This window comes from Giraffa tippelskirchi, chromosome 5, assembly GCF_054371585.1.
Source record: "Giraffa tippelskirchi isolate mGirTip1 chromosome 5, T2T-mGirTip1v1.2.pri, whole genome shotgun sequence".
NCBI classification, from domain to species: domain Eukaryota; kingdom Metazoa; phylum Chordata; class Mammalia; order Artiodactyla; family Giraffidae; genus Giraffa; species Giraffa tippelskirchi.
Window position 1 is genome coordinate 107,334,627 of NC_137279.1, and position 12,303 is coordinate 107,346,929.

General features: G+C 41.2%; 1 pseudogene; it reads right to left on the reverse strand.

Annotated features, from left to right (window-relative positions):
* Positions 1-4,584: 4,584 nt before the first annotated feature.
* On the reverse strand, positions 4,585-6,846 carry LOC145505248 (ATP synthase F(1) complex catalytic subunit beta, mitochondrial-like; annotated as a pseudogene).
* Between the last annotated feature and the right edge of the window lie 5,457 nt (positions 6,847-12,303).

Here is a 12,303-nt window from a genome sequence, read left to right on the forward strand (position 1 = left end):
CAGGTATAGCAGGGAGGGAACACAGCTCCACCCGTCAATGGAAAACTGGATTAAAGATTTACTGAGCATGGCTCTACCCATCAGAACAAGACTCAATTTCCCCCTCAGTCAATCTCTCCCATCAGGAAGCTTCCATAAGCCTCTTATCCTTCCCCATCAGAGGGCAGACAGACTGAAAACCACAATCACAGAAAACTAATCGATCTGATCACATGGACCACAGCCCTGTCTAACTCAATGAAACTATAAGCCATGCTGTGTAGGGTCACCCAAGACAGACGGTCATGGTGGAGAGTTCTGACAAAATGTGGTCCACTGGAGAAGAGAATGGCAAACCACTTAAGTATTCTTGCCTTGACTGCTATCCAAAAATCTACAAGCAATGAATGCTGGAGAGGGTGTGGAGAAAAGGGAACCCTCTTATACTGTTGGTGGGAATGCAAACTAGTACAGCCACTATGGAGAACAGTGTGCAGATTCCTCAAAAGACTGGAAATAGAACTGCCATATGACCCAGCAATCCCACTGCTGGGCATACACACCAAGGAAACCAGAATTGAAAGAGACACGTGTACCCCAATGTTCATCACAGCATTGTCTATAATAGCCAGGACATGGAAGCAGCCTAGATGCCCATCAGCAGACGAATGGATAAGGAAGCTGTGGTACATATACACAATGGAATATTACTCAGCCATTAAAAATACATTTGAATAAGTTCTAATGAGGTGGATGAAACTGGAGCCTATTATACAGAGTGAAGTAAGCCAGAAAGAAAAACACCAATACAGTATACTAACACATATATATGGTATTTAGTTAGTCAGTAAAGATAACCCTGTATGCAAGACATCAAAAGAGACACAGATAAATAGAACAGTATTATGGACTCTATGGGAGAGGGCGAGGGCGGGAGGATATGGGAGAATGGCACTAAAGCATGTAAATTATCAAATGTGAAACGAATTGCCAGTCCAGTTTCGATGTATGATACAAGGTGCTTGGGGCTGGTGCACCGGGATGACCCAGAAGGTTGGGATGGGGAGGGAGGTGGGAGGGGGGTTCTGGAAGGGGAAAACATGTACACCCATGGTGGATTCATGTCAATGTATGGCAAAACAAATACAATATTGTAAAGTTAAAAAAATAGATAAACAAACTAATTTTTTTAAAAAGTATTCTTGCCTTGAGAACACCATAAACAGTATGAAAAGGCAAAAAAGATAGGACACTGAAAGATGAACTCCCTGGTCGGTAGGTGCCCAATATGCTACTGGAGATCAGTGGAGAAATAACTCCAGAAAGAATGAAGAGACGGAGCCAAAGCAAAAACAACACCCAGCTGTGGATGAGACTGGGGATAGAAGCAAAGTCCGATGCTGTAAAGAGCGATATTGCATAAGAACCTGGAATGTTAGGTCCATGAATCAAGACAAATTGGAAGCGGTCGAACAGGAGATGGCAAGAGTGAACACTGACATTTTAGGAATGAGTGAACTAAAATGGACTGGAAAGGGTGGATTTAACTCAGATGACCATTATATTTACTACTGTGGGCAAGAATCCCTTAGAAGAAATGGAGTAGCCATCATGGTCAACAAAAGAGTTCAAAATGCAGTACTTGGATGCAATCTCAAATATGACAGAATGATCTCTGTTCATTTCCAAGGCAAACCATTCAATATCACGATAATCCAAGTCTATGCCCCGACCAGTAATGCTGAAGAAACTGAAGTTGAACGGTTCTATGAAGACCTACAAGACCTTCTAGAACTAACACCCAAAAAACATGTTCTTTTCATTATAGGGGACTGGAATGCAAAAGCAGGAAGTCAAGAAACACCTGGAGTAACAGGCAAATTTGGCCTTGGAGTACAGAATGAAGCAGGGCATAGGCTAATAGAGTTTTGCCAAGAGAACGCCCTGGTCATAGCAAACACCCTCTTCCAATAACACAAGAGAAGACTCTACACATGGACATCACCAGATGGTCAATACTGAAATCAGATCGATTATATTCTTTACAGCTAAAGATGGAGAAGCTCTATACAGTCAGCAAAAACAAGACCGGGAGCTGACTGCAGCTCAGATCATGAACTACTTATTGCCAAATTCAGACTTAAATTGAAGAAAGTAGGGAAAACCACTAGACTATTCAGGTATGACCTAAATCAAATCCCTTATGATTATACAGTGGAAGTGAGAAAAAATTCAAGGGATTAGATCTGATAGACAGTGCCTGATGAACTATGGACAGAGGTTCATGACATTGTACAGGAGACAGGGATCAAGACCATACCCAAGAAAAAGAAATGCAAAAAGGCAAAATGATTGTCTGAGGAGGCCTTACAAACAGCTGAGAAATGAAGAGAAGCAAAAAGCAAAGGAGAATAGAAACGATATACCCAATTGAATGCAGAGTTCCCAAGAATAGCAAGGAGAGATAAAAAAGCTTTCCTTAGTGATCAATGCAAAGAAATAGAAGGAGAACAATAGAATGGAAAAAACTAGAGATCTCTTCCAGAAAATTAGAGATACCAAGGGAATATTTCATGCAAATATGAACTCAATAAAGGACAGAAATGGTATGGACCTAACAGAAGCACAAGATATTGAGAAGAGGTGGCAGCAACACACAGAAGAACTATGCAAAAAAGATCTTCACAACCCAGAGAGTCATGATAGTATGATCACTCACCTAGAGCCACATATCCTGGAATGTGAAGTCAAGTGGGCCTTAGGTGGCATCACTATGAACAAACTTAGTGGAGGTGATGGAAGTCCAGTTGAGCTATTTCAAATCCTAAACGATGATGCTGTGAAAGTGCTGCACTCAATATGCCAGCAAATTTGGAAAACTCATCAGTGGCCATGGGATTGGAAAAGGTCAGTTTTCATTCCAATCCCAAAGAAAGGCAATGCCAAAGAATGTTCAAACTACAGCAGAATTGCACTCATCTCACACACTAGTAGAGTAATGCTCAAAATTCTCCAAGCCAGGCTTCAACAGTACATGAACCATGAACTCCCAGATGTTCAAGCTGGTTTTAGAAATGGCAGAGGAACCAGAGATCAAATTGCCAGCATCAGTTGGATTGTCAAAAATGCAAGAGAGTTCCAGAAAAACATCTACTTTTGCTTTATTGACTATGCCAAAGCCTTTGACTGTGTGGATCACAGCAAACTGTGGAAAATTCTGAAAGAGATGGGAATACCAGACCATCTGACCTGTCTCTTGAGAAATCTGTATGCAGGTCAGGAAGCAACAGTTAGAACTGGACATGGAACAACAGACTGATTCCAAATCAGGAAAGGAGTACGTCAAGTCTGTATATTGTCACACTGCTTACTTAACTTATATTCAGGGTACATCATGAGAAATGCTGGGCTGGATGAAGCACAAGCTGGAATCAAGATTTCTGGGAGAAATATCAATGACCTCAGATATTCAGATGACACCACACTTATGGCACAAAGTGAAGAAGAACTAAAGAGCCTCTTGATGAAAGTGAAAGAGGAGAGTGAAAAAGTTCACTTAAAGCTCAACATTCAGAAAACTAAGATCATGGCATCCGGTCCCATCACTTCATGGCAAATAGATGGAGAAACAGTGACAGACTTTATTTTTTTCGGCTCCAAAATCACTGCAGATAGTCACTGCAGCCATGAAACTAAAAAACACTTACTTCTTGGGAGAAAAGCTATGACCAACCTAGACAGCATATTAAAAAGCAGAGACATTACTTTGCCAACAAAGGTCCGTCTAGTCAAGCCTTTTGTTTTTCCAGTAGTCATGTATGGATGTTAGAGTTGTACTGTAAAGAAAGATGAGCACCAAGGAATTGATGCTTTTGAACTGTGGTGTTGGAGAAGAGTCTTGAGAGTCCCTTGGACTGCAAGGAGATCCAACCAGTCCATCCTAAAGGAAATAAGTCCTGAATATTCATTGGAAGGACTGATGTTGAAGCTGAAACTCCAGTACTTTGGCCACCTGATGCGAAGAGCTGACTCATTTGAAAAGACCCTGATGCTGGCAAAGATTGAGGGCAGGAGGAGAAGGGGACGACAGAGGATGAGATGGCTGGATGACATCACTGACTCAATGGACATGACTTTTAGTCAACTCTGGGAGTTGGTGATGGACAGGGAGGCCTGGCGTGCTGTAGTCCATGGGGTCACAAAGTGTTGGACACGACTGACTGAACTGAACTGAACTGATTATGCATTTTAACAGTAATCCTTGCAAATTTGTTTTGCAATATAATATGTTCCATAAAATTTTAATGTGCCCAATTCAGTGGTTTTGAGTATGCTCACAAAGTTTTACAACCATCGCCACCTAATTCCAGAACATTTTGTCATTCCCTCCAAAAATCTCCATGTCTATTAATAGTCATTCTCCATTTCCCTCTCCCTCCCATCCTTGGCAACCACTAGAAACCCTAAATACTCTTCAGACAGAATACAATGTCTTTAATATAACTTCTCAATTGGCCCAGAGAGAAAACTGCAATTTTTGGATTCGGGGCAAGGAGAGGGACAGCCTGGAAGATAAGTGCTTAGTTTGCTGAAAGGACACCCTCACTAGTGCTCTTCAATGAGCTTATCAGCTTTTGCCACAGCTTCTTCAGTGGGTCACACCATATAGAGGCCCATTCTGGGAGATGGTCATATTCACCTGCCAAAATCTGCTGGTATCCTTTGATGATCTCCTTTGAGGTACCAGTTTCTGCAAAAGACAGGTAAAGACCTCGGCCACCTGGAATGACTGAGACAAGAAAAGCTGTATTTTCAATGCACAGGACACAGTTAACTTTTTTTCAAAAAGTTCATCCATACCCAAGATGGCAATGATGTCCTGGAGGGATCTGGAGTCCTATAAATGGTAGCCCACTCCAGTATTCTTGCCTGGAGAATTTCATGTTTGGAGGAGCCTGGCAGGCTATGGTTCATGGGGTCACAAAGAGTTGGACATGACTGAGTGACTAATACACACAGGATCATTTGCATGGAAACAATTAATAGGAGAATCGTTGGAACAGTTGGGAATAATGTAAAGTGCTTGCCACACTACCTGGAATATGTTGAGGTTTCCATAAATACTACCTGTTATCATAATTGGGTTTCCCCAGTGACTCAGAAGTAAAGAATCCACCTGCAATGTGGGAGATGCAGGTTTGATCACTGGATCAGGAAGATCTCCTGGAAAAGGAAATAACAAACTACTCCAGTATTCTTGCCTGGGAAATCCCATGGACAGGTGAGCCTAGTGGGCTACAGTCCTCTGGGTCACAAAAGAGTCAGACATGACTTAGCAACAAAGCAGCAATAACAACAGAATCTTTTGCACCCCAGAGGCAACATCATAATGCTCATTGCCAACAATGGGATCCATGATGCAAGAGGTGGAGTCCAGAGAATCCATAGTGGATAGATGCCCAGCTCAGCAATAACATGGGACAGCACAGTGGTGCACGTCCACATGGGCAAAAGTAGTGGCAGGGACAGGGCCAGCCAAGTTATCAGCAGGCATGTAGATCACCTTAGAGATGTGATAGATCCCTTTTGGATGGTGGTTATTCTTTCCTGCTTGGTACCCATGTCAGTGGCCCAGGTAGGCTGATAACCCACTGCAGAAGGGCTTCTGCCCAATAAAGCCAATACCTCTGAGCCAGCCTGGGTGAAACAAAAGATGTTATCAATAAGCAACAATACATCTTGACCTTCTTGGTCTCTGAAGTATTCAGGTACAGTCAACATAGTCAGAGTTGCCCAAACTCGAGCACCAGGCAGTTCCTTCATTTGATCATGCATCAGTGGATGGAGGAGCCTGGTAGGCTGCAGTCCATGGGGTTGCGAAGAGTTGGACACGACTGAGCAACTTCATTTTCACTTTTCACTTTCATGCATCGGAGAAGGAACTGGCAACCCACTCCAGTGTTCTTGCCTGGAGAATTCCAGGGACGGGGAGCCTGGTGGGCTGCCTCCTATGGGGTTGCACAGAGTTGGACACGACTGAAGCAACTTAGCAGCAGCAGCAGCAGTGCTACCTTGGAGGCAGAACTTTTTAAGTTGATATCACCAGACTCAGTCATTTCATAGTATAAGTCATTATGCTCTTGCATCCTCTCACCAACACCAGCAAACACAGAGTACCCACCACAGGCTTAACAACGTTGTTGATTAACTCTATGATCAACTCTATGATTAACTCTATGTCTTGCCAATTCCAGCACCAACAAAGTGCTCAATTTTGCCCCCTTTGGCATAGGGAGCCAGCAGATGCACAATCTTAATACCAGTAACCAGAATCTCCTGCTCAAAACTCATCTCCATGAATTCAGGAGCTTCAGCATGAATAGCAACAAATTGTTTGGTTTTGACGGGACCCCTCTCATCAAAGGTTCTCCAGTGACATTCACAAATCTATCCAAGGTCTCAGGGCCAACAGGAGTTTTGACTGATGCACCAGAATCCAGGACATTCTGGTCTCTAATCATGCTTTCCGTACCACCCATGGCAATGGTCCTTATGGTTCTCTCATTCAAAGACTGGGCCATCTCCAAAACCAGCTTGGTCTCCCTACCTTGAATTTCCAGGGCATTTAGGATGGGTGGCAGCTTCTCACCAAATTGGACATCTACCACTGCACCAATGATAGCCACCATATGCCCAGTGGTGGCACATGCCTTTGGCAATGGAGGTGTTTGATCAGCATAGTCTCTGACAGCCTGGAACACTACCAAGGTGACCCTCAGAAAGAGCTGGGCTTGTGGTAGCAGTGCTGAATCCCCACAAGGACCCTGAGGCCCAGGTAGCAGCCACACAACCCATGAGTCCCAGCATAGCAGTGCCTGGGTGGAGAATGCTGCTAAGTCACTTTAGTCGTGTCTGACTCTGTGACCCCATAGACAGCAGCCCACCAGGCTCTGCCGTCCCTGGGATTTTCCAGGCAAGAGTACTGGAGTGGGTTGCCATTTCCTTCTCCAATGCATGAAAGTGAAAAGTGAAAGTGAAGTTGTTCAGTCGTGTCCAATTCTTCAGGATCCCATGGACTGCAGCCTACCAGGCTCCTCCATCCATGGGATTTTCCAGGCAAGAGTACTGGAGTGGTAATACTTATCTATTAATTTCTATCTCTATGAATTTCCCTATTTTAGACATTTCAGATAAGTGAAATCACATAATATGTAGACTTTTGTGTCTGACTTTTTTCATTTAGTATGTTTTTAAGGCCCATCCATATTACAGCACATATCAATGCTTCAATCCTTTTTACGACTGAATAACCCATTGTATGGCTGTACTGCTTTGTATATCCACTGTATGGATGTATCATTTTGTTTATTCATTCATCAACTGATAGAAATTTGCAGCTTCTACTTTTGGTCTATTATTATAATGCCACTATGAACTTTTGTGTATAAGTTTTTGTGTTGACATGTTTTCAGTTCTTCTAGATATCTGCCTCTAAATGGTATTCCAACTTTCTCCCCTTACTAGTCAATGCTTGTTATTATCTGTCTTTTTAATTGTAGCCATCCTAGTGGATACAAAATGGTATCTCACTGTGGTTTTGATTTTCATTTATCTAATGACTGAAGAACTAAAGATATCTTAGTTCTGGATATCTTTTCATGAGCTTATTGCCCATTTGCACATCTCTTCCAGAGTAGTTTCTGTTCAACTTCATTTTTTATTGGATTATTTGTCTTTTATCATTGAATTATGTATTGTTTATAGACACTAAATACTAATCTCTTAGCAGATATATGATTTGCAAGTATTTTCTCTAATCCTCTGATTTGTCTTTTACTTTCTTGATGGCATCCTTTGAAGTATGAAAATTTTAAATTTTGATGAAATCCAATGTTTTTTGTGTATGTTTGTGCTTTGGCAATCCTAAAAAATGATTATATAATCCAAATCACAAAAACTTACACCTATGCCTTCTTTTATTGTTTTAGCTCTTACATTGAGGTCTATAATCCATTTCCACTTAATTCTGTATATGCTTTAAGGTAAGGGGTTCAACTTCATTCATTCTATGTGAATATCTAGTTGTCTTAGCACTCTTTGTGGAAGATAATTCTTTACACATTGAATTGTTTGGGCACCCTTGTTCTTTGACATAAATGTAAGAGTTTATTTCTCTCCCATCAGTTCTATTCCATTGATCAGTATGTCTTTTGTTATGTCAAAATCACACTGTCTTGATTACTGTAGATCTATAGAAAGTCTTTAGATCAGGAAGTATGAGTCTTCTAACTTTGTTCTTTTTAAAGATTGTTTTGGCTATTTTGGATCCCTTGATTTCCATGTAAATTTAGGAAATTTCTAAATTTAATTTCTGGAAAATTAAATTAATTTCTGGGAAAAACAAAAGGCAGCTGAGATTTTAATAGAATATGTCACATCCGTAAATCAGTTTGGGGGAGTATTGCTCTCTTAACAACCTTAAATCTTCTGATCCATGAACATGGGATTGACCTGTTTATTTAGGTCTTTGATTTCTTTCAATAATGCTTTGTATTTTCACTTTATAAATCTTCCACTTTTTCTGTTTCTCTGCAAACAAATGAAAGACTGATAGAATTTAGTTTTTAGTTAACACATGAGAAGATTTTTTCATATTTGTAAGATAGAATGAGTGAGGCAGAAAGACGGATGCAGAGGGAGACTAAGAGTGAGGCTAGAGCTATTATGGTGAATCTCAAGTTCAGTGCTTGGGTGCCTGGCAATGTCAAGGTAAAGTGAGACTATTTCAGTGCCACAAAGGCAGAGAGCAAACTTCAGGCTGAAAGTATCCAGCTCTGACAGTAAGAGACAGAATGAGGCAAGGAAGGCCTTTTAAATATCCCTCATGGTTCATCCTTTCAACAGTAATCTCTCAGGGGAATGTTAATATTTCCATGAACTTTTCTGTTCTGTAATCACCTGAATTCTGTCACTAATAATATGGGATGAGAATGTTTCCTCCAGTTCTCCATGACCTGCCAAGCTGCAAAAGGCCACTGATGCCAAAAGTCCTCATTTAATCAGCAAATACCAGTCCAAGAATGGCCCGCCTTTCACTTCAGTGTGCTCTGGCAAAGGCAAGGAAGACAGGAGCAACTGGGGAAAAAATAGTAGCAGGGACTCACTTGAGTCTGAAACTGAGTTGTGGAAAAAAAAGAGAGAGAGAGAGAGAAATCCCCTTGGAAAGAATGGGAAGGAATCCACATAAAAGATTTTACTGCTTATGACAAACTCCTGTTGCTCACATAAATTTTTCTAGAAAGCATGCTCATATGATAAATATGCAATATATATGTGTGTGTATACACACACACACACACAACCTGACATATTGACTAGGCGGCATTTATAGTGTGCTCCCAAGAAGAAAATGTTTACTTCAGTCTAAATATCTTTAAATGCAAATGGAAAAACAATTTCAGGAATCAGTTTTTCTGAAGTGGACTCTCAGTCCCTCCCTATTTCATTCGGGATAATTCTACCGTCATAAACTAGAGCAGATATTTATATTTAATGTAATTTACAGGTGTTTTACTTCTCAGTCTACCAGGATCTTCTTGCTATCACTCTTTTAAGGACTGGTGCTTCGTAAGATACTCAAGATATTTTATATTTATTACATCATTTGTCTTCCCAGTCTTCTTGGGAATAGATAAAAAAAGAGGGCAGACAAGGTAAGAAGCAGGTTTATTCTCCCCCATTATACAGATGAGAAAACAGACATGCAGAAGGAAATGGACTTTCATTCATTCATCAGTTATTTATTGAGAGCCATTAGGCTCTGCCCCTAGATGCGATGGCTACAGTAAACTGTCTTGATCTCTCTTTTCATGAATTTTAGTCTTATCGATTGCTGTTTTCAAAAGCAAATCTGTTCGTGTGGCATCTCTGTTCAAGTTATTTTTGGAGTTTTCCACAGATTTTAGAGTAAAGACTAAAACTCTCATCCTGGCTTGCAGTGTTTACATGGACCTACCTATTACTTTGCCAACAAAAGTCCGTCTAGTCAAGGCTATGGTTTTTCCAGTGGTCATGTATGGATGTGAGAGTTGGACGGTGAAGAAAGCTGAGTGAAGAAGAATTGATGTTTTTGAACTGTGGTGTTGGAGAAGACTCTTGAGAGTCCCTTGGACTGCAAGGAGATCCAATCAATCCATCCTAAAGGAGATCAATCCTGGGTGTTCATTGGAAGGACTGATGTTGAAGCTGAAACTCCAATACTTTGGCCACCTCATGCGAAGAGTTGACTCATTGGAAAAGACCCTAATGCTGGGTAGGATTGGGGGCAGGAGGAGACGGGGACGACAGAGGATGAGATGGTTGGATGGCATCACCGACTCGATGGATATGGGTTTGGGTAAACTCCGGGAGTTGGTGATGGACAGGGTGGCCTGGTATGCTGTGATTCATGGGGTCGCAAAGAGTTGGACACAACTGAGCGACTGAACTGAACTGAACCTCATATCGACTAATACCAGCCTCATCTAACGTCTGCCTGCATACCCATTACAGCTTAAATGTTTTTATTTTTTGAGAGAATGTTTATTTAGTTTTAGTTTTTCTTTTTTATCAAAGTTTAAAAGTATTTACTTCAAAGAATTGTTATTTTAATAGTCTTGTTATAAAGAATAGCAGCCCCCTTTTTTCACAGACTCGTTCACTTCTAAGTCTTCAGTCAATTCTTTTGATATTTATTTCCTTATCTCTCAATAGCATTTGCGTATTGCTACTTCTCCAGTTTTCAGTGTTAAGCATTGTCTGTTGACTTCATACTGAGGGATATAAGGCTTTAATTTTATCCCCATGCCTAGCTCCATATACATTGTGTTCCCACCACTACAGGCTATCAAGAGTTCCCATTCTAAATCCAGATTTTATAATCAAAAGCAGACTTTATGTGCTCTAAATTACAGCATAATGTTATATTTGTTTGTTCCTACTTCAGACATATCTGAATAGAAGGCTCAGTTCAGGGAGCAGGAGGCCGGGAGGGGGAAGGAAAATGAAAGACTATAACTAGTTTAATGGATTTTTTCACTAGAAAGAATCTTAGGGACCATTTCTTCTTCTCTTTTAACTTCAGAAATATTGTTACTAGGTTCATAGTCATGTGGCAAATGGATGACAGAGGACCAGCAGGTGGTTCTCCTCACTCTGTTTCTAGTGCTCTTTGACACTTGCCATACTGTAAACAAACTTTTTGGGGGCTGTGCTGGGTCTTTGCTGCTGCTTGAGCTTTTCTCTACTTGTGACGAACTGGGCTACTCTGCAGTTGCAGTGCACAGGCTTCTTATTGCAATGGCTTCTCTTATTGCAGAGCATGGGCTCTAGGGCATGCAGGCTTCAGTAGTTATGATGTGTGGGTTCAGTATTTGCAGCTCCCAGGCTCTAGAGCACAGGCTCAATAACTGTGGTACATGGGCTTAGTTGCTCCACAGCCTGTGGGATCTTCCTGGACCAGGGATCAAACTTGTGTCTCCTGCACTGGTAAGCAGATTCTATACCTCTGAGCCACCAGGAAAGCCCTATAACCAAACTTTTAATTAAGGTGAATTTAGGACTGGTCTTGGAGTATCAGGAAATTTAATCTGTTTGCTTGTGTGTGTGTGTGTGTGTGCTTAGTTGTGTCCGACTCTTTGCAACCCCATGGACTGTAGTCCACCAGGCTCCTCTGTCTGTCTGCCTAACAGTCAATAAATGCTTTTGTTTCATTTCAGATATTAGACCCTGCTCTCAGAACCTGGGGCCTCTGTATACCTCGCAGGAGCTGCCAAAGGCTGCTGAACCTCTGGTTTGCTCTTCTTCTCAGTTTTATTCTTCCCCAGAAAAAGAATAAAATTAGTTTCAGAAATGTTGGGAGAAGACATTGTATATTTAACACTATGGGAAAAATCATGGCAACTTGAGCTCATCTTTCATTCATCACTCTGAGAATATTCAGTTTAGGGGGAAGAGATAACTAAACACCTGCATATCTTTATAACCAGTCCTGTAATGAAATCAGAAAACAAATCTGTTGGCAAGAAAATGCATCTTTAGGGGTGACTGCTCGTCTTTTCCTGCACCTCTAGATTAAGTGATAGCATCCCTATGTTTGAGATTCTGCTATATCCTGTCTCCTCAAACACCATTGACTCAAAATTTTCCACTCTCACTATTGTTTCAAATACTTCATTGCTCAATAAGGGGTGATAAAGAAGAAAGATGGGATTAAAGGGAGTACTGAGAGGGGAGGAAAGAGACAGGAAATATTAGATTAGCATCTGAATGGTCAGGCCACTCAAT